We start from the raw sequence: 21,486 nt of genomic DNA on the forward strand, positions 1-21,486 counted from the left end.
CCCCTCTCTGTCAGTTTACGTGGCCTACCACTTGGTGGCTTAGTTGCTGTTGTTCCCAAACTCTTCCATTGTCTTATAATAAAGCCCACAGTTGACTTTGGAATATTTAGGAGCGTGGAAATTTCACGACTGAATTTGTTGCACAGGTGGCATCCTATGACAGTTCCACGCTGGAAACCACTGAGCTCCTGAGAGCGGCCCATTCTTTCACAAATGTTTGTAGAAACAGTCTCCATGCCTAAGGCCATGTCTACACTAAGTCGTTTAACCCCTTAAACTAATAATTATTTAGCCTATGCGTCGTTTCAGCCACACTAAACCAACGTTTAAGGATCCCCTCCTCGGACAAATTTTCACACGGGTAAGTCAGCCGTGTAATTCTTGAATCTCCAGCACTTAGCTTTGTATGGACTCATTGATCGTTTACAAAGTGAGTTCGGAGAGGAAGTGACGCCAGAAAGACCACGCCCACACAGGAAGTGACATCAGAAAGAACACGCCACAGCCAGCTTCATAATAAAGCGGTTTCGTAACTAAGAGGTAAACACTGAAAATATGAAGGCGAGTCATCCAGACATACCCATGTTTCTCATTCTTCTACATGTGCAGATGCTTGTGGAAATCACACATGAATACCTTAAGAGAAAGAGATTGCAGCTATTTCGTATACAACACTTCTCAGACAGCAAGAAAACTTTCGAATGTCCGGCCAGGTCAGCTGTGTTTCTACTTAGTGAAAAACTTTGTCCATTTGTTACCTTGAATTGATTTACATGGACCCCGATTCAAACATGTTGAAAAACTTATTTGGGTGTTACCATTTAGTGGTCAATTGTATGGAATATGTACTGTACTGTGCAATGTACTAAAAAAAGTTTCAATCATTCAATCAATTGTCGAAAGAGAGACAACGAGAATGCAAGCTCCCGTGGATGTGATAAAAAAGGTAGCGTGTGCTTTGTATTATCTGGCCGTCGAGGAAAACGGCGAATGCTTTTGGACTGGCAAAGCAGCCTGTATCAGTTATTGTCCGCCATGTATGTCACGGACTCAACATTTAGGTCCAGAGTATATAAAGTCACCAAAAACCAATGGACAATGAAGGTGAAGCCAAAAGAGTGAGGAGTGTCCTGACTAGATATCTAGATGCCTAGTTTGATTGATGTAAAATGTTCTTTATCACATTGTTTACGTGTCTAATAAAGATTTGATTAATTTATGATGGCTCAGGTGTGATTAATTACCAGAGGTGGGTAGAGTAGCCAGAAATTGTACTCAAGTAAGAGTACTGTTACTTTAGAGATTTATTACTCAAGTAAAAGTAAGGAGTAGTCACCCAAATATTTACTTGAGTAAAAGTAAAAATTATGTTGTGAAAAGACTACTCAAGTACTGAGTAACTGATGAGTAACATACACACACACATATATATATATATATATATATATATATATATATATATATATATATATATATATATATATATATATATATATATATATATATATATATATATATATATATATATATATACATTGATATATTGATATATACAGTATATAATTTATATTTATTTATTTAGCCGTTTTTGTTTACATGTTAAAGGTGTTTTAATGAATATACATGCATGTTTAACATATAGATTCCTTTCTTTCATGAAGACAAAAATATAAGTTGGTGTATTACCTGATTCTGATGACTTGCATTGATTGGAGTCAGACAGTAGTGCTGATAACGTCCACGTTTTCAAATGAAGGAGAAAAAAAGTTCCTCCTTTCTGTCTAATACCACAAGAAAGTGGTTGGTTTTTGGCATCTTATTTGTCCAGCTTCCATATTCGTTTGTATACACTTTACAAGAAATACATTGGCGGCAAACTCCGTAGCTTGCTAGCTTGTTTGCGCTGGCTTTCGGAGACTCTTATTTTGTAAGCGCAGGCGCGATGGAGTGGCGCTTTTATTGTTAAGACAGGAACTGTGCAGTCAGTCATTAGGCTTTTGACGGGATGTACGGTTGAAATAAAAGTGTCTTTTTTCCTTCACATTTTTAATTGATTGATTGAAACTTTTATTAGTAAATTGCACAGTACAGTACATATTCTGTACAATTGACCACTAAATGGTAATACCCAAATAAGTTTTTCAACTTGTTTAAATCAGGTCATGTGACCGCCTGGCTCTGTTTGATTGGTCCAATGTAACCAGTGACTACATCTGATTGGTGGAACGGAGTCAAAAGTCACCAGTAACTGCATTTGATCGGTGGAACGGAGTCAAACGTCAACAGTGACCGCATCTGATTGGTGAAACGGAGTGAAACGTCACCATTGACTGTATTTGGTGAAACGCAGGCACTTTGAAGGTCTGTCTGACAGACCAAAACAAACAAAGCGTGCATTAACAGATCGATAAAAATTAGTAGCGAGCTGAATGTAGATAAAAGTAGCGGAGTAAAAGTAGCGGAGTAAAAGTAGCGTTTCTTCTCTATAAATATACTGAAGTAAAAGTATGTTGCATTAAAACTACTCTTAGAAGTACAATTTATCCCAAAAGTTACTCAAGTAGATGTAACTGAGTAAATGTAGCGCGTTACTACCCACCTCTGTTCACTACAATAGGGCCCCACAGCACACTGGATTCCAGTTAATTGATATACCACAACACTGGATATTGTTCAGATAAGTTACATTTAAGAACTTGCACACAAAGCAACACTGGAGATGACTATGACGTGTGCATTTTCCAAGCATGCGTACTAGGTCGCGTTGCGCCAGTAGACGGAGGGGGTCGGGGGTCTTAAACGGTGGCATTGTTGTGTGTTGACACAGGTAAGGTTAGGTGTGATTTACCCTGGATAACCTTAGTGTAAACGGGGCCTTAGTGCTTGATTTTATACACATGTGGCCGGGCCAAGTGATTAGGACACCTGATTCTGATCATTTGGATGGGTGGCCAAATACATTTGGCAATATAGTGTATGTTTATTATTGCAATTGAAGAACATTTTTGTCCTTAAATAAAATAGTGAACATACTAGACAACTTGTCTTTTAGTAGTAAGTAAACAAAGAAAGGCTCCTAATTTGTCTACTGACGTATGCAGTAACATATTGTGTCATTTATCATTATATTTTGTCAAAATTATGAGGGACAAGCTGTAAAAATGTATTATTTATCCACTTGTTCATTTACTGTTAATACCTGCTTATTTTCCGTTTTAACATGTTCTATCTACAAATCTGTTAAAATGTAATAACTTATTCTTCTGTTGTTTGATACTTTACATTAGTTTTGGATAATACCACAAATTTAGGTGTCAATCCGATACCAAGTAGTTACAGGATCATACATTGGTCATATTCAAAGTCCTCATGTGTCCAGGGACGTATTTCCTGAGTTTATAAACATAATATGAATTTTTAAAAAAGGAAAAAAGATTTTGTGACGGCGTGGTGCTATTGGGAGAGTGGCCGTGCCAGCAACCTGAGGGTTCCTGGTTCGATCCCCAGCTTCTACCAACCTAGTCACGTCCGTTGTGTCCTTGAGCAAGACACTTATCCCTTGCTCCTGATGGCTCGTGGTTAGGGCCTTGCATGGCAGCTCCCACCATCAGTGTGTGAATGGTGAATTTGGCCATAGTGTCAAAGCGCTTTGAGTACTTTGAAGGTAGAAAAGCGCTATACAAGTATAACCCATTTACCATAACCCATTTAAAAAATATCAATGTAATCATAGTAGTATCGACTAGATATGCTATAGTACTTGGTATCATTACAGTGGATGTTAGGTGTAGATCCACCCATGGCATTTGTTTACATTCAGGGGTGCTAACTATTGTATCCTCCTACGGTGTGTAGTGAAGCATGTTTAGCTATTCCTCGTCCTGCAGGGATGATACTTGTAAGAAACTCACTTTATTTGTCGCCATGGAGGCGAGGATTAGTGATTTAGAAGTAGCTAAAACACTGCCGACTGCGGATGGATGTTAACTGCTAGTTAGCTAGCCATGTCTTAAAGCACCTCTTCCTGAAGGCGTGTCAGTGTTATAACATCACCTTTATTTTATTATTTATCTTCAGTTTTTAGGCAAAAATGCATCTGTTCTCCCTTTTCTGTCTACACAATGTGTTTGCTTGTAAGTACTCTGTGATTGTGCGCTGCTGAACATGCTCCTCCGCTTGTAAAAGCAGCAATGTCACAACGTGACGACGTGACGTCATGCCCGGGAACCGGTACTTTTCAAACCGAGTATTGTACCGTTTTCAATTCATTAGTACTGTGATACTATACCATAGGAGTGTAACGGTACACAAAAATGTTGGTTCGGTATGTACCTCGGTTTAGAGGTCACGGTTCGGTTCATTTTCGGTACAGTAAGAAAACAACAAAATATACATTTTTTGGTTATTTATTTACCAAATTTGTAAATAATGGCATAACATACATATACACACAGGGTTCATTGCCAGGGTTAATGTGGTCAACATATATCAAATAAAAACTAAATAAGATAAGGCTCAGAATGCTTTCTTAACAAAACTTTTCTACATATAAAGTGCTTTTTTTGATTGATTGATTGAGACTTTTATTAGTAGATTGCACAGTACAGTAGATATTCCGTACAATTGACCACTAAGTGGTAACACCCCAATAAGTTTTTCAACTTGTTTGTCGGGTTCCACGTTAATCAACATTAAACTGCCTCAAGTTGTTGCTCAGCCTGGCTAACTTGGCAGTAAGAGGAAAAATGGGCTCATTGTTCTTCCACCATAGAAGTGGGTCAAAATCTAGTCTTAATGCAATATGGACTTGTATATGCTGCTATTAAAACATTTGTTATTGCTTTAGCCCTGCCTGACTCGCCGAGGAGAGGCTGCTTGAATGCGGTGGTGACGCTTCAAATGGGTTAGCGTGTGTTATGAGAGTAGCGTATGTGTGTGTGGCCCTTTAATATGTGACAGCATGTGAGGTGAGTGTGTGGGCGAGCGAGGTGAGGGAGCGGTAGCATGAGTGTGTGCAAGACCTCAATAAAGCCACGATTTGCAACTAATCGCCGGACTCGTCATTTACCCTGGAGTCCGGAGCTGTGGAGACCCACTGCCGGGTAGAGTGAAGGGTGTTGCCCCCGAGAATACATCGGCCCTGGAGGAGTGTCTCCCCTGCGCTCCTCGACTACGGTCTGGGAGCCGGAAGCAGGAAAGGTGCAACACATGTTTGACGTGTTGTCAGAAGCAGCTGCTGAACAATGTCGGCAAACCTCCGTCCTCCATTGTTGCATCGTGCAGCCAAATTGTTCCCAAACAGGAGATCTTAACGAGGCAGGAGGGTCTTCCAGCTCTGGCTTTTACATGTTGTCCTAGCCCGGTCGCTGCTAGCATGTGTACTCGTTCGGTACACCTCCGAACCGAACCGAAACCCCCGTACCGAAACGGTTCAATACAAATACACGTACCGTTACACCCCTACTATACCAGTACCAGTATACCGTACAACCCTATTGTGCACACAGTCTACACAGGATTTACAGTAACTCGGGATGTGCCGATCGAAAAGCCAACTTGCATGGAAAAAATACGTGTTCGATCAATGGCGATGAACGCCTTTCAGTGCCGATCAAAACGCCGATCCTCTCTGGCTAATATCGGATTTATTTTTAGTACCCTATAGGTCTGTGCGATAATTGCCATTTTTTTTCCAAAATTGCGAATTTTACCGCAAAAATAACGTGTGAAGAAGGACATGTTACTTTTATACTGTCTATCAACATATTCTTCTTTCAAGGTGCCACACATTAGAACAATATTCAATGATTTACTTAAGAAATATTTTGGGATATGCAGACTCAGACATTTTTGCTACATCAGTGGTTCTCAAACTCAAAGAACAATTGACTTTCCAAGTACCACCATAATGACCAGCATTAAAATACAGTAGCATAGTAGGCCGAAGTATTTATTAAAACAAAGCAGATGTTTTATTTACCACGTATATTTAGTATTTTTGGCCACTGTAACATTACACGCTATGTAGAACAATAAAACAAGTGATTATTTGGCATATGGAGCATTCAATCAGACATTATTGTGAGGTTTTGTATTAGTGTTCCTAAAAATCAGATATACCGGCCCCCAGACACATTTTTTTCTCTAAATTTGGCCCCACGAGTCAAAATAATTGCCCAGGCCTGGTCCAAAAGATGCTGTATGTGTAGGCATACCTTCCACAGTTTGAGAATCACTGGTCTCCAGAGAGGATCATATAAGGACAGCTGTTGGTATGTCAGCATTGTCTCAGTCAGTACCTAACACGTAAGAGGAGGCGGATCCATTCATAATTTGGTGGCGTCGACACTATAGGGTAATACTAGAATTATTAGATCGATATGTTTATTTTCTCAAAATCGTTTTTTTAATTGTTTTTGTTAATGTTTATCAATTCTGAGAACATATCCCTGGACACAGGAGGAATTTGTGGGCTAAAATTATTCCAGTGATTAATAGATAGATTTTGTTTAGTTAGCGTGTACCATTGACTTTGTTTTGCGTAAACATATGTATGTAATAAAAGAGAAAAGTTTAAATATTGTGCTGATATTGTTAAACTGTCAATAGTGCTCACTGGCTTCCTGTGCACTTAAGATGCGACTTTAAGGTTTTACTACTGACGTATAAAATACTACACGATCTAGCTCCATCCAATCTTGCTGACTGTATTGTACCATATGTCCCGGCAAGAAATCTGCGTTCAAAGAACTCCGGCTTATTAGTGATTCCCAGAGCCCAAAAAAATTCTGCGGGCTACAGAGCATTTTCTGTTCGGGCTTCAGTACTATGGAATGCCCTCCCGGTAACAGTTAGAGATGCTACCTCAGTAGAAGCATTTAAGTCCCATCTTAAAACTAATTTGTATACCCTAGCCTTTAAATAGACCCCCCTTTTTTAGACCAGTTGATCTGCCGTTTTCATTTCTCCTTTGCCCCCTCGCCGGGTTATTTCGGTTCTGGTGACCATGGATGAGGTGCTGGCTGTCCAGAGTCGAGACCCGGGGTGGACTGCTCGCCTTTGCATCGGTTGGGGACGTCTCTGCGCTACTGACCTGTCTCCGCTCTGGATGGTCTCCTGCTGGCCCCACTATGGACTGGACTCTCACTGTTATGTTGGATCCACAAGGGACTGTACTTAGAGGGGGGGTTACCCACATATGCGATCCTCCCCAAGGTTTCTCATAGTCATTCACATCGACGTCCCTTGTGTGGGCTCTGTGCCGAGGATGTCGTTGTGGCTTGTGCAGCCCTTTGAGACTTTTGTGACTTAGGGCTATACAAATAAACATTGATTGATTGATTGATTGACTATAATTCATTTGAAAAAACAGACTTAGTCTGTAGAATTAGACTGTCTAACCAAATTAGACCGTTTATACATATTGATATCTGCTGATGTGTGGGGGGGGTTTGGTGCTAGCGGGGGCGTATAATGTAGACTGGGAGAGTTAGTGCTGCATGGGATTCTGGGTATTTGTTGTGTTGTGTTTATGTTGTGTTACAGTGTGGATGTTCTCCAAAAATGCATTTGTCATTTTTTTTGGTGTGGGTTCACAGTGTGGCGCATATTTGTAACGTAACAGTGTAAAAGTTGTTATTTACGGCCACCGTCAGTGTAAGCTGTGTGGCTGCTGACCAAGTAAGCTTTGCTGTCACGTTCGAGTGCAAGCAGAAGATGCATTCAACATGTGTCCGAGTAGGTAAGCTATTTAAGCAGACTGTAGAGGGCGCTAAAGACAGTGCCATCACGTCCAAAATTCGGGTGTCTCCCGGGAAAAGTGGGAGGATTGGCAACTATGACGCTGTTGAACGCCATTCATGTAAATCTCGCGGGCCGCACCAACTTAAACTGTCATATTAAAGTGCGGGCCGGGGCGCGTGTCTGAGACCCCTGGTTAAAACAGCACGAAGCAATAAAAAGCTTTATATACAGTGTTATTTCATTTTACATTTCAAAAGAGTTTTGAGGCTCCCATTGTTTTCTTTCATTTGTGAAACTCGTCAAAATGGCTCTTTGAGTGATAAAGGTTGCCGACCCTAGACTCTAGGGTTAAGTTAAGAAGGGGTAAACAAAACAAGCTGTGAAGGTGCGCACGCAGAAACATTCGTGAGGGAGGGGCAGAGACACAGAGCGAGAGAGCTAGTGAGTGGAGACATACATTTGTATTTGTGTTTTGGTCCTGGCCGTGACACATGGGAAGCAGAATGCACTGTGTGCAAAGCAGGAACGTGTATATCTGTGGCAAATAAAGATCTACAAGCCCATATCGACACTACAAAGCCCAAAACAGCTGTGCAGGGCGAGAGCTCATTTATGACAACCTTTTTCCAAAACACAACATAGAATGTGAGATATAACAGGATAATGCATACATTTGTCATTTGTTTTCAAAACGCTTACAAAAAAGTGGTGCCCCAAAAATTTATTGTGGGACCCCATTTGTATGATTTGATGGGGTCCCAAAAATTCCTAGCGCCAACACTACTGTCAACATAGGAGAAAAAATGCTTTATTTAAATAAATATATTACTTATGAAGCAAGTTCGAGTATCATTGGCAAATTTTCACCTAGTCCCGGCCTTGGCGTGCTGCCCGCCTTGGCACGCATATATGTGTCCTCTTTTTGGGATTTCAGAATATGGTCAGCCTATTGTTGCCTCTTTTTGCACTAAAACGAAACAATTTTATTGATCAACTGGCCTCTCAACAAAATTGATAAGATCTTGGTCTGTTTTGACGGAACGGTTGTTGCTGGACACATGACGGATTCTTGAGAGAAGCGGAGTGCCACGTGGCTGGTGACACTTTTCAGTCGATGACGCTTATATCTACCTATATGGATATCATATGATTGGGGGTAGGCGTTGCAAATTTGAATATGCTGGCAGCCCTTCAAGGTGCCCCAAAGCTGCCAGGAATGTTTGGAGGATGCTGGCAGAACTTTGGGCTTTCACTTTTGTGGCTTTTGATACCATCAGACCGTCTGCTTTGCAGGATGAATTTGAGGACCAGAAATAGACAATTAAGAGTCAAAAGTTTAACATTTCTTCTTGCTCTCAATCACAACCATTCTAATCTTGATTGCTTCCCATGGCTACAGCTTGGCAAAGTTATTGCTTCAAGATTCCCCTGTTGCAAGTTTTGTAGTTTCTGTGTGAAATGTTAATGTGTGCTCATCGGCTATCAAGTTTTTTTCTCGGCCCCAGTCTCTGCCCCTTGCCCCTATAGGAGCCCAGTCTGAGATCGACTTTTTAAAATTAATCTTTCCCCACGTTTTAGGGGGCGCCGTAAAGTTAAAATTCATTGTACTTGTGCAATGACAGTAAAGTGCATACCACACCACACCATACCATACCACTAAATTAGTCTGATTTCCCAAATAATTCGCCTTTAAAGAAGCATCCTACAACCCATGAACACACCTTAATCTGATCATGTTTGGCTTTTGAGAAACCAAACTAACACACCTAGTTTATGCGATTAATAACCAGATCTGTCTGCCAGAGGGGATCAGCGTTAAGGATCGGCATTGAAAAGCATTAATCTGCAAAAGCGATCACATACTTTCACACGGAAATCTGCCGATACTGATCAGTAGCCAATCAATTGGCACATTCCTAATAATAATGGATATGAAACATAATGATATAAGGCTTCTGTTCTATTGTTGAAGAGCCAAGGATTTTGTCAACTTGAAGATTTAACTCCATCCATCCATTTTCTACCGCTTGTCCTTTTTTGGGGTTGCGGGGGGTACTGGAGCCTATCTCAGCTGCATTCGGGCGGAAGGCGGGGTACACCCTGGACAAGTCGCCACCTCATCACAGGGCCAACACAGATAGACAGACAGCATTCACACTCACATTCACACACTAGGGCCAATTTAGTGTTGTCAATCAACCTATCCCCAGGTGCATATTTTTGGCGGTGGGAGGAAGCCGTAGCACCCGGAGGGAACCCACGCAGTCACAGGGAGAACATGCAAACTCCACACAGAATTGAATTGAACTCAGGACTACTCAGGACCTTCGTATTGTGAGGCACATGCACTAACCCCTGTTTCACCGTGCTGCCCAAGATGCACTAACCCCTGTTCCACCGTGCTGCCCAAGATTTAACTAAATTTATTCAAAAATGGTTGCAGGTAATTGTTACAGCGTTGGTCTCAATATTGCAAATACATAGGCTGGTCAGTCAGGAGCAAGAATGACTCTGGGGAAGTCTTCATTCTCTTTAAAGGGCAAGGTCAGACAAGTCCAGTGTGTTCAAGGTTCAGTGATGGGGTGATGCACCCTAGAGATGTTTTGAAAAGGTTTGTTTTGAAACTGAGGCTGTGTAGCTAAAATATTTCTGTCTTGATGCCTTAAGTCCTGTATTTTGTTACTTGTTCCTGCAATAAGTGAACTTTGTTATTGCTATTGTTATTGTAATCATCAACAGAACAGACTAAACACAATCGAAAAGAGCAGCTTGCAAGCATCTTTGAAGTAACAAGGGAAGGATAAAACACAGCTCCAAGACATATATATACATAGTATATATATAAACCACAGATATATACCGGTACGAAGGATTTGTAAATGTTTATATTGTCATAAAGTATATTGTCAATCCACACAATCTGTAGTGAACAAACTCATTCAAGAGATGGCGCCGTAGCACAAACAATAACACACCCTTTCATTGTCTCTGTCGGTGTAATATAAAATCTATTTGTTGAGCACAAAACCTTATGGCTGTTAGCAAAGAAAAGTCAATAAATTAGCCGCACTGTTTCATAAGCATTGGAAAAAAGTAGCGGCTTATAGTCCGGAAAATACGGTAAGTAACAAATTCAGCATCGTAGTAAAACCAGTAACAATAAAGAAAATAGAAATTGTGTGTATCAGAATCCCAGGGGTTCCTAACTGCAACGCCCTCGCCGTGACTTATGCATAACAAGGAAGTGTTGTGGCGAGTGTCGAGGTACAACACTATGTGCCTGTGGCATAGCACTATGTGCCTGTGGCACAGCACTATGTGCCTGTGGCGACAATCACGTTTAAAATGAGCTTTGTTCTGTACTCTGTGTGCCTCTATCGGAACGCCACATCACATAATATCACCTTCAAGCACTTGCTGCAGGTGGCTCAGTCTGCATTCATTTAGCGCACTTTTTTCCGTCTAGGTTACTAACGTTTATGTCGGCACCGGTACCCTTATGGAACTGAGTTTTGGTACCCATCCCTAGTCAATGTCTCTGACGGAGCAGAAAAGAGCGCGGTGCGGGCGGACTTTAGTGTTTGCTGTACATGCCATGTACCGTATTTTTCGGACTATAAGGCGCACTTAAAATCCTTTCATTTTCTCAAAAATCAGACAGTGCGCCTTATAACCCGGTGTGCCTAATGTACGGAATATTTCTGGTTGTGCTTACCGATCTCGAAACAATTTTATTTGGTACATGGTGTAATGATAAGTGTGACCAGTAGATGGTAGTGACACATAAGAGATACGTGTAGACTGCAATATGACGCCAGTAAACAACACCAAAACTTTAAATGTTCCAAATAAAGAACATTACACACGTCACTCAAAAATCTGTCAAAATGTTTTGTTATGATTTTGAATTTGCACCGCTTGATGGATTGTCGGCCCTTTACGGCTAGCGTAGTCAGAGATACAAGTATTACTATGGTGTGTGTGTATAAGGACCGCAAAATGGCACCCATTAGCAGACATGTTATCTGGCGTTTTCCATCCATCCATCCATTTTCTACCGCTTATTCCCTTCGGGGTCGCGGGGGGCGCTGGAGCCTATCTCAGCCACAATCGGGCGGAAGGCGAGGTACACCCTGGACAAGTCGCCACCTCATCGCAGGGCCAACACAGATAGACAGACAACATTCACACTCCCATTCACACACTAGGGCCAATCTAGTGTTGCCAATCAACCTATCCCCAGGTGCATGTCTTTGGAGGTGGAAGGAAGCCGGAGTACCCGGAGGGAACCCACGCAGTCACGGGGAGAACATGCAAACTCCACACAGAAAGATCCCGAGCCCGGGATTGAACTCACGACTACTCAGGACCTTCGTATTGTGAGGCAGACGCACTAACCCCAATATTATGCAAAACCAACTTTTCTTACCTTCTGGTACCTGCTGATGTGTATTTGAGATCTGCATAAGTCCTGAAAATTTGCGCACATCCGCCACTGTAGTCCGTGCCGATGACATAGTCGATAAGCTTCTTCTTTTTCTCTATCTTTGTGTTATGAGGCATTCACCCTCTGCTGTTGCCATTTCTAATATAGTGTAAAGTTCTAACTTATATCTCACTATGGAAGCACTAAAAACTATCAGTGTAGTGAGTTTACATAATTCACCCACGGAACTTTAGTTATTAGAGAGTTCCAGTCGGACGTTTTTTTCACGGGACACATTTTCGGAGTTGTTGCACTAGTGAGCCACGGATAAGGAGATGCTGCTCTGTTGTTGATTTAAGTAAAGTCTGAATGTCATTAAAACAGTTAGCTCCATCTTTTGACACTTCTTCCACTCCCGTCCTTGCACGCTACACCGCTACAACAAAGATGACGGGGAGAAGACGCTGTCGAAGGTGAGCCACGTAAATAAGAACGCCCACAAAATGGCGCATCCTGAAGCGACAGTCAGAAAGCGACTTGAAGATGATCAGTAAAACACAATCTATGCAACATTTTGACCAAAGAACCACCCTCACATGTTATGTAGACCACAAGGAAGTGTTTTAAATGTAGAAAAAAACATAATATGACCCCTTTAATGCGCCTTATAATCCGGTGCACCTTTTGCATGAAAAAAACCTGACTAGACCAGCTCATCGGCAGTGCGCCTTATAATCCGGTGTGCCTATGGTCCAGAAAATACGGTAATCAATGGTTTTGCTCCTCCCGCTAGTTATTAATAACTGGTTAACAGACATGAATAGAAATACAAAAAAAATTCCGGAACAATGCATGCGTTATAAATGCAGCAGTGACTATCCCACAGCGATCAATTGGTTTTGATTCGGACCACAACATGTCCTGTGAGAAGCACCACCAGGACAGTGGGTAGAGAAGGGAAATGTGGAGGCTACACCAATTTTAATAACACTCAGATTCAAATTAATTAGTTCAACCAGTGGCCTTAAAACATGCACACTCCAGCGCCTTTGCTGGCAGTGTGAGTTTCACACCTAAGACAGCCAATTAGCAATTAAGCTTGCCTTTAAGTGCAGGCCTGCAATGTGGTGTGGTGTGTGTGTGTGTGTGTGTGATCCTGGTCTGATTTGCATGCCATTTGTGCTCACGCTGATAAGCAAGCAGGCAGCAGCCATACATAGTTTTAAAATTCAACTCCTGAATCCCTCGCAGAAGGCAAGGGGAGCTGCGGGGCAAACGGGAGCGAAATCACATGGCTGCTCTTCAAAAGGGGACCTGTGTAAGGCAGCCGGCAAAGTGCGTGGGATCACACTCAGAATGCAGGTAATTTGTTCCCTGACTAATTTGTGGAGATGATGGCGTGTGTGTGTGTGTGTGTGTGTGTGTGTGTGTGTGTGTGTGTGTGTGTGTGTGTGTGTGTGTGTGTGTGTGTGTGTGTGTGTGTGTGTGTGTGTGTGTGTGTGTGTGTGTGTGTGTGTGTGTGTGTGTGTGTGTTTGAGAGCAAGGAGTGTGCCTGTGGAGAGTTAAGTTCTGAAAACAGCTCGGTGGAATTGGATTTCCTCAAAGCCTTGTCATCGCAAAGGTGGATTGAGTGTAAAATATGTGAGGCATTATGGAAAATAGCAGGAAAGAAGACATGCAGGAGGGGGAGAGATGTGGATGCCGGGTGGGTGGGAATGAGCTCTTATAGCAGCCGTGTTATGTTAGGTTGGCGGAGGGACACAGTCGCGTGTGATAATCACTGACGTCCTCAGCACTTTTATGTCTTTGAGGCTTGGCACCGGCTGAAAAGACGTCACGCATGCGGCGTCTGCTTCCTCCTGACCTGTTGCCTCGCTTGCTCAGATAAGTTTGTCGTTAAAAATTTTTGGATCTATGATTTGTTGTCTCTCCTCCCGCCGGTTGACAGAGATAACTGCCACTTTGCCCGATGAAAACGTATGAAAGGACTTGAAATTAAGAGTCAAAGCCCTCGGTCGGCGTGTGCGCTACATACAGTACATGTAGTGCAGCAATGGGGTCGCTCCTCACGCCAGTTATTAGGAATAATTTCCCCCTTGCATAATAGAAAACAAGACTCAAAATAATCCATGAGGTTAATAATTCCATGTACAAACAAATGCATGCATGCTACGAACATGAACGACCGCTCAAGGCGGCTGCTTATTAATGATAGCAGTCACCTTCTTTTGTTATACAAATAAACCAGAAAGCCACAACATACAGTACAGGCCGAAAGTTTGGACACACCTTCTCCGCATTCAATGCGTTTTCTTTTTTTTCATGACTATTTACATTGTAGATTGTCATTTAAGGCATCACAACTATGAATGAACACATGTGGAGTTATGTACTTAACAAAAAAAGGTGAAATAACTGAAAACATGTTTTATATTCTAGTTTCTTAAAAATAGCTATCCTTTGCTTTGATTAGTGTTTTGCACACTCTTGGCATTCTCTCGATGAGCTTCAAGAGGTAGTCACCTGAAATGGTTTTTACTTCACAGGTGTGCTTGAAGCTCATCGAGAGAATGCCAAGAGTGTGCAAAACAGTATCAGAACAAAGGGTGGCTATTTTGAAGAAACTAGAATATGAAACATGTTTCAGTTGTTTCACATTTTTTTGTTAAGTACATAACTCCACATGTGTTAACTCATAGTTTCGATGCCTTTAGTGACAATCTACAATGTAAATAGTCATGAAAATAAAGAAAATGCATTGAAATGAGAAAGTGAGTCCAAACTTTTGGCCTGTACTGTAATTCACCAAGTCAAAGACCATGGTATGCCCGCTCACGCACAGGTACATGCTTTACGTTATACGATGCAGCTAATGCCATCACTCCTACTGCCATATCATAGAAATGACCTAAAAAGACTCAAAACAAACAAGAGAGTCAAAGACCGGAGTACGTTTGTCCGTGAACGAGCACATGTATATGCGCTGCTTGCTTGTACATACAATTAATTAAATCACTCCTCCCGCCAAGTATTAATGGCAATAGCCATATTGCATAATGTAAATCAATAGGACACAAAATTGACCACAACATCAGAGATGACGGCACAATTAATGAGATCCTTTCTCCCAACAGTTATTGATAGCAACCACCTTTCATAATGGTAATACAAACAAAGCCAAAAGCCCAGTCCATGCTTGCACGACCATGACATAGGGGTATCATGCAACTAATGCAATCACTCATACCGCCAGTTAATAATGTTTACCGCCACATTTCATAATTAAAATTGATTGATCAACTGGAATCTAATCTAAACAAAGTTAAAAACATGATGTGTGTGCACTCGAGCATATATGTTTACATGAAAATCATAAATGCAATATAAATAATGCAATCACTCCTCCCGCCAGTTATTAATTATAACTGTCACGTCTCTTAATGGCAATAAATAGAAACACTCATGTAAAGTGAATGATCACGGTACAACATGTGCATCTTATCATCAATGCAATCCCTCCTTTTGCCAGTTATCAATGATAACAACCATCTTGCTTAATAGAAAAGCGTCAAAAATATCCACTTTGTCAAAGCCCACCGTAAGCGCCCAGACGCACAAGCCTATGCAACCTGGGCATATCATACAACTAATGCGATCAGTACTGCCGCTAGCGAATTTCTACCGCCACATTGCACGATTGAAATTGATAGAAAGCCTAAAAAAGTTAAAATAGAACATGGTATGCTCGCGCACAAGTATATGAGGGGCTGTTATCTCTCACACGCACAAGTGAAAACCTCTCACACACACAAGTGAAATCCTTTTACACGTACTAGTGAAAAAGAATTTCAGGTGTGTGTGTGTGTGTGAGAGAGAACAAAATTAGTAGTGTTTATGAGAGTGTTTCAGTAGTGTGTGTGAGAGAAAAACCTTTCAGTTGTTTATGTGACAACATTTCAGTAGTGTGTGTAAGAGTGTTTCAGTAGTGTCAATGAGAGTGTTTCAGTAGTGTGTGTGAGAGAAAAACATTTTAGTTGTTTATGTGACAGCATTTCAGTAGTGTGTGTAAGAGTGTTTCAGTAGTGTCAATGAGAGTGTTTCAATAGTGTGTTAGAGAGAAAAACATTTCAGTTGTTTATGTGACAGCATTTCAGTAGTGTGTACGAAAGTGTTTCAGTAGTGTGAGTGAGAGTGTTTCAGTAGTGGGTGTGAGAAAAACATTTCAGTTGTTTATGTGAGAGCATTTCAATAGTGTGTTTAAGAGTGTTTCAGTAGTGGGTGTGAGAAAAACATTTCAGTTGTTTATGTGAGAAAACTTCAGTAGTGTGTATAAGAGTGTTTCAGTAGTGTGTATGAGAGTGTTTCAGTAGTGTGTGTGAGAGAAAAACATTTCAGTTGTTCATGGGACAGCATTTCAGTAGCTTGTATAAGAGTGTTTCCGTAGTTGTATGAGAGTGTTTCAGTAGTGTGTGTGAAAGAAAAACATTTCAATTGTTTATGTGACAGCATTTTAGTAGTGTGTATAAGAGGTAATTCTGAATAATGTACCTAACGGCTCCTCATACAAGCATATTTATACACATGCAAAACATAAATGTATTATAATTAATGCAATCACTCATCAGATAACTATCACGTCTCATAATAGCAATAAACAGAAACATGTGCTATATAGGCGTTTCATACACTTATTGTTACCAATCCTCCTGCCGGGAGGATTGGTAACAATAACAATAACAATGACAATAACAAATACAGCGGAAATGAATCCATAAAGTCAAAACCACAGCATGCTCGCACACAAAAATATGCACGTGCAAAACATGAGTCATGTAATTACTCCTCCTGCCAGTTATGATACCTTTGTGCTCTTTTCACGCCACATAATTGATGTCATCGCCCTTCCCGCCAGTTTTTAGCGCTAACTGCCACCTTTCATAATGGAAATAAGCAGAACAGGTCAAAGTAAATCATGGCAGTCGCAACAATACAGCACTGCATCATGAAGTGATGCCATATGAAACAGGGAGAATGCTGTAGCGCAGTGTGAGCGTAACCCGGCCAGGGAAACTGCCGTCCTGAAATGTAGCTAAAAAGCATCAACTTCCTGTCTGCGTGTGTTTGTGTGTGGGACCGAGACCACGCATCTTTCAATAATGTCTCCAGCCCACAATGCTCTACAGCACCACATCACACAAGACACACAATTAGCATTTCAGATCAGAACATTAACATTCAGTCGAAGTCGAGGCAGACTGGTGTATTTACATAATCTGGATGGGTTGTCTCTGTTTTGTTGCCACCCGCGGCCATTTTGTCTCAAATGTCCACACAGCACAGACGCATGCCGAGTTCAGTTGAAACCAGAACTAACAAAAACATGCTGTGTTGAAACTTTTCTACGGCAAAACTTTTTTCCGCAGTGGTGCTGAACTGCACTACCTCATCCTGAAACATTATGTAACCCAATATAAAGTATGATGACCACCACATTGCAGCATGTGCGTCCCTAGGAAATAAAATGTTCAAAAGCATGACCAAATAACTTTAAAATGTGTTTTTAATTATTAAAACACATTGATCTGATTGCATACTCAACGAATACGATACAATTTAAACCACCTTGATAAACCTTAGTAAAATTGCATTTTTTTTCCCCCATCCCTATACTTTCTTAAATGAGACTTTATCATGAAATATAATCATTTAAATTCTTCAGAAATATATATATATATTTTTTTAATTTTATTTTTTTTTTTACATATTTGTTCTACTAGTTCTGTGATGAGGTGGCGACTTGTCCAGAGTGTACCCCACCTTCCGCCCGAATGCAGCTGAGATAGGCTCCAGCACCCCCCGCGACCTCAAAAGGGAAAAACGGTAGGAAATGGATGGATGGATGGGTTTTACTAGTTATCACAGTATGTACTTAAAAATAGAATAATAAAAAATAAAAATAAAATATCCCACTTAAATGGTGTCCCTTGGTGTTCTCTCAGTCCTGTTACCCTAATACTGATAATCCCCCTCTAACAAATGTGGTCACATGGTCCAAAGGAAGTTGCATCATTTATTTCCTCTACAACTGTGGTATACGTACCACAAGTGGTACGCGGGCTACATCTAGAGCACAGGTGTCAAACCCGAGACCCAGGGCCAAATCTGGCCTGCGACATCATTTTATCTGGCCCGCAAACACCTGGAAATGATATGTGTCAATAAAGTACTTGAATATTTCTCACTAAATGTAATGGATTTTTTTCATTTTGACAGAAAAAAATATATATCCTGCTTGAAATTTCATACCTTTTGAACTTTAATAGTATCCAATATTGCAACAAAAATTACAGTATATTATCATACTTTCCAAGCATTTTTTGTGTAAAAAAAACAAAACTTAAATATCTGTTTGACTTATCAATTTACAGCAAACTACCCATCATCCATCCATCCATTTTCTACCGCTTGTCCCTTTCAGGGTCGTGGGGGGTGCTGTAGCCTAACTCAGCTGCATCGGGCGGAAGGTGGGATATACCCTGGACAAGTTGCCACCTCATCACAGGGCCAACACAGACAGACAGACAGCATTCACACTCATATTCACACACTAGGGCCAATTTAGTGTTGCCAGTCAACCTATTCCCAGGTGCATGTCTTTGGAGGTGGGAGGAGGCCGGAGTACCCGGAGAAAACCCACGCAGTCATATTAATGAAAATAACAATACAATTTACGGTGTTGTTTACTAACCTGACTCTCGCCAGATCCTTGTAGTTCCACACAAGGATCTGGGACTTCTCAATAGGAGATGTATTTCAGAATGCGGGGCCTTGTAAAAAAAATCATTGTATGTGATTGGACAAACCACTTGTCCGTTATCTTGAATGATGTGCTACTTCAACCACTCACATCGAAATCAACCTGTGACGCTGATGAGAGCGATACTGGGAAATCCAAAACAGAACAGCCGACATATTGGATAACGACAGAGCGAAAAGTTAATAAATGCCTTCAAAACCGTTCTCTGTTCATCTTTTAAAGAATGAATATTCAATAGATTCTACAAAACAGTTGCAATAGCAGAATCAATGTCAGCACAGGAGTCCTCGCTGCGTGCCGCCATTGTTGTTTGAATCAAACAGTCGCTTCGGCGCTACGTCGCATCTATGAAATCCCGCCCGGCGATCCTGATTGGTTCATTATTTTTTGCTATCTTGAAGGAGTTTGCATTGCCTTTGATCCCAGACCCTTGTGTGGAGCTCAGCGAACTACAAGGATCTGGCGAGAGTCAGGTTAGTTGTTTACAGCATATTACTGTAAATTAAAAAAAATAATAATAATTGCGTTAAAAATTCTGTGGACTGAGCTGCCATATTTTAACGGTGTATTACTGTAAATGGAAAAACAATACATTTGTTTTTACGGTAGAAAAACTGGCAGCCGAGTTGCCAGAATAAAAAAAGAACTTGTACTGTTTTTCCATGAACAATATAATGTTGTGAAAAAAAAAAAAAAAAACACACAGTGGTACTGTTTTTCCATTTACTGTAAAAAAAATTTTTTTAAAAAAAGCTATATTTTACTGTAAAATTTTGTAAATTTCAAGTTTTACTGTAAAATCAGCAGTCTACTGAAAATAATTTATATAATTAATAATGAAATCCAGAGGCAAATTCATACAATATTTACTGTTACAAGCGGCCCTCTGATGGCACCAATAACTGCGATGTGGCCCTCATTGAAAACCAGTTTGACATCAGGTATGCCAAAGAATCACTTAATTAAATATTCTAACATAGTGTTACTGTTGAAAATGTCCGTAATCTTACAGTGGCCCATAAAATGAATATACTTGTGAAATAGAACCTCTGCCTTGTTTTTAATGAATATATAGGCCTACTATGCTACTGTATGTAAATGTTGGTCATTATGGTGGTACTTGGAGAGCCAAATATTTTTCTGAGGTGGTAAAAAGCCCCAGTCAACTATGAAAAAAGTCATGCAATTTACATTGTTTGCTGTTGTTTATTTTTAAAATTATAGTTTTCTTGCTGAATTAGTATAACTTTTAAGTTAAGTTAAAGTACCAATGATTGTCATGTGCTTAGTGTCACCATATTATTAGCATAAATGCCATGTGGCTATTTTTCATTTTTGATCATTCTATGCAAAAAATGAATCACTCCTGTACCTGTCAGTTGTGTTACTCAAATGAGTCATCTTTTGCTTAGAAACTTTGTACACAATGTTGCCACCGATGGCCAAATACACATTTTGAGTAGTTCAATATGTGTATTTCCAAATTTAAAGTTAAAAAACACGTAAGTTTATTTTGAGAGCGTTACATCAAGCAAATGGCATCGATTTAGTGCAGCGGTGTCAAACTGGTTTTCATTGAGGGCCATATCGCAGTGATGGCTTCCATCAAAGGGCCGCTTGAAACAGCAAATATCATGAATTATGCATTTGATTATTGAAACTATTTTTTGATGTACATAGTAAAAAAAATAAAAATAATAATCTGTAGATTTTACAGGAAAAAAATGGCAACTCATTCACCAGAATTTTACTGTGGAATATACAGTTTGTTTTTGTTTTTTTTACAACATATTATGGTAAATGGAAAAACAATAACACTTTTTTAATTCTGCCATCTGAGCTGCCAGATTTTTACCGTAATTTTTTGTTTTCCATTTGCGGTATTACACCTTAAAAACAACAACAAAAACTGGCAGCTCAAACGACAGACTTTTATCGTCAAAAAACAGTGTTTTTCTTTTCAATTTGCAGTAATATGCTGTAAAGACCACCGTAAATGTTACCGTCAAATCTATTTTAATTTTTGCAGTGTACAATTCGATGGATAACTTGCTTTGTAATCGGAAGTCAAGCAGATATTTGAGTATTTACTTTTCTTTTGAAAAAAGATGTGTTCCAATATTGGATACTATTCAAGTTTAAAATGTATGCAATTTCATGCCGCACATACATTTTTTTCTGTCAAAATGTAAAAAAATATGTAACGTTGTTTATTGACGCATATTATTTTCAGACGTTTGTGGGCCATAAAAAATTAAATGGCAGGCCAGATCAATCCCCCGGGCTTTGAGTTTGACACCTGAACTCATGTTTTTTTTTCCAAAAATGTCCCAGATTTCCCAGAATTCCATGTTTTCCGGGACAGTTTTCCCATTCAAAATTAATTGGTCAAATTGAGCATTACTACCTTTAAAAAAAAAATACTGCATTTTACACTATTACAGTGTGTATGTCTGCCTAATTGAGTGTATTTTGCTCAATAAGATAAGTAACGACTTTA

At 40.3% G+C, this 21,486-nt stretch overlaps 1 protein-coding gene and 1 long non-coding RNA gene across 2 annotated transcripts in view; one reads left to right on the forward strand and one right to left on the reverse strand.

Annotated features, from left to right (window-relative positions):
- Window positions 1-21,486, reverse strand: part of kctd1 (potassium channel tetramerization domain containing 1) — a 58,790-nt gene that overhangs the window by 35,574 nt on the left and 1,730 nt on the right. The gene's annotated exons all lie outside the window — the stretch shown is intronic.
- LOC133630861 (uncharacterized) overlaps window positions 1-21,486 on the forward strand; it is an 82,012-nt gene that overhangs the window by 10,158 nt on the left and 50,368 nt on the right. Inside the window, exon 2 of the long non-coding RNA XR_009821354.1 lies at window positions 13,421-13,531. This is a non-coding gene — a long non-coding RNA (uncharacterized LOC133630861). The remainder of the gene's footprint in view (window positions 1-13,420; window positions 13,532-21,486) is intronic.

This window comes from Entelurus aequoreus, linkage group LG16, assembly GCF_033978785.1.
Source record: "Entelurus aequoreus isolate RoL-2023_Sb linkage group LG16, RoL_Eaeq_v1.1, whole genome shotgun sequence".
Lineage (NCBI taxonomy): Eukaryota > Metazoa > Chordata > Actinopteri > Syngnathiformes > Syngnathidae > Entelurus > Entelurus aequoreus.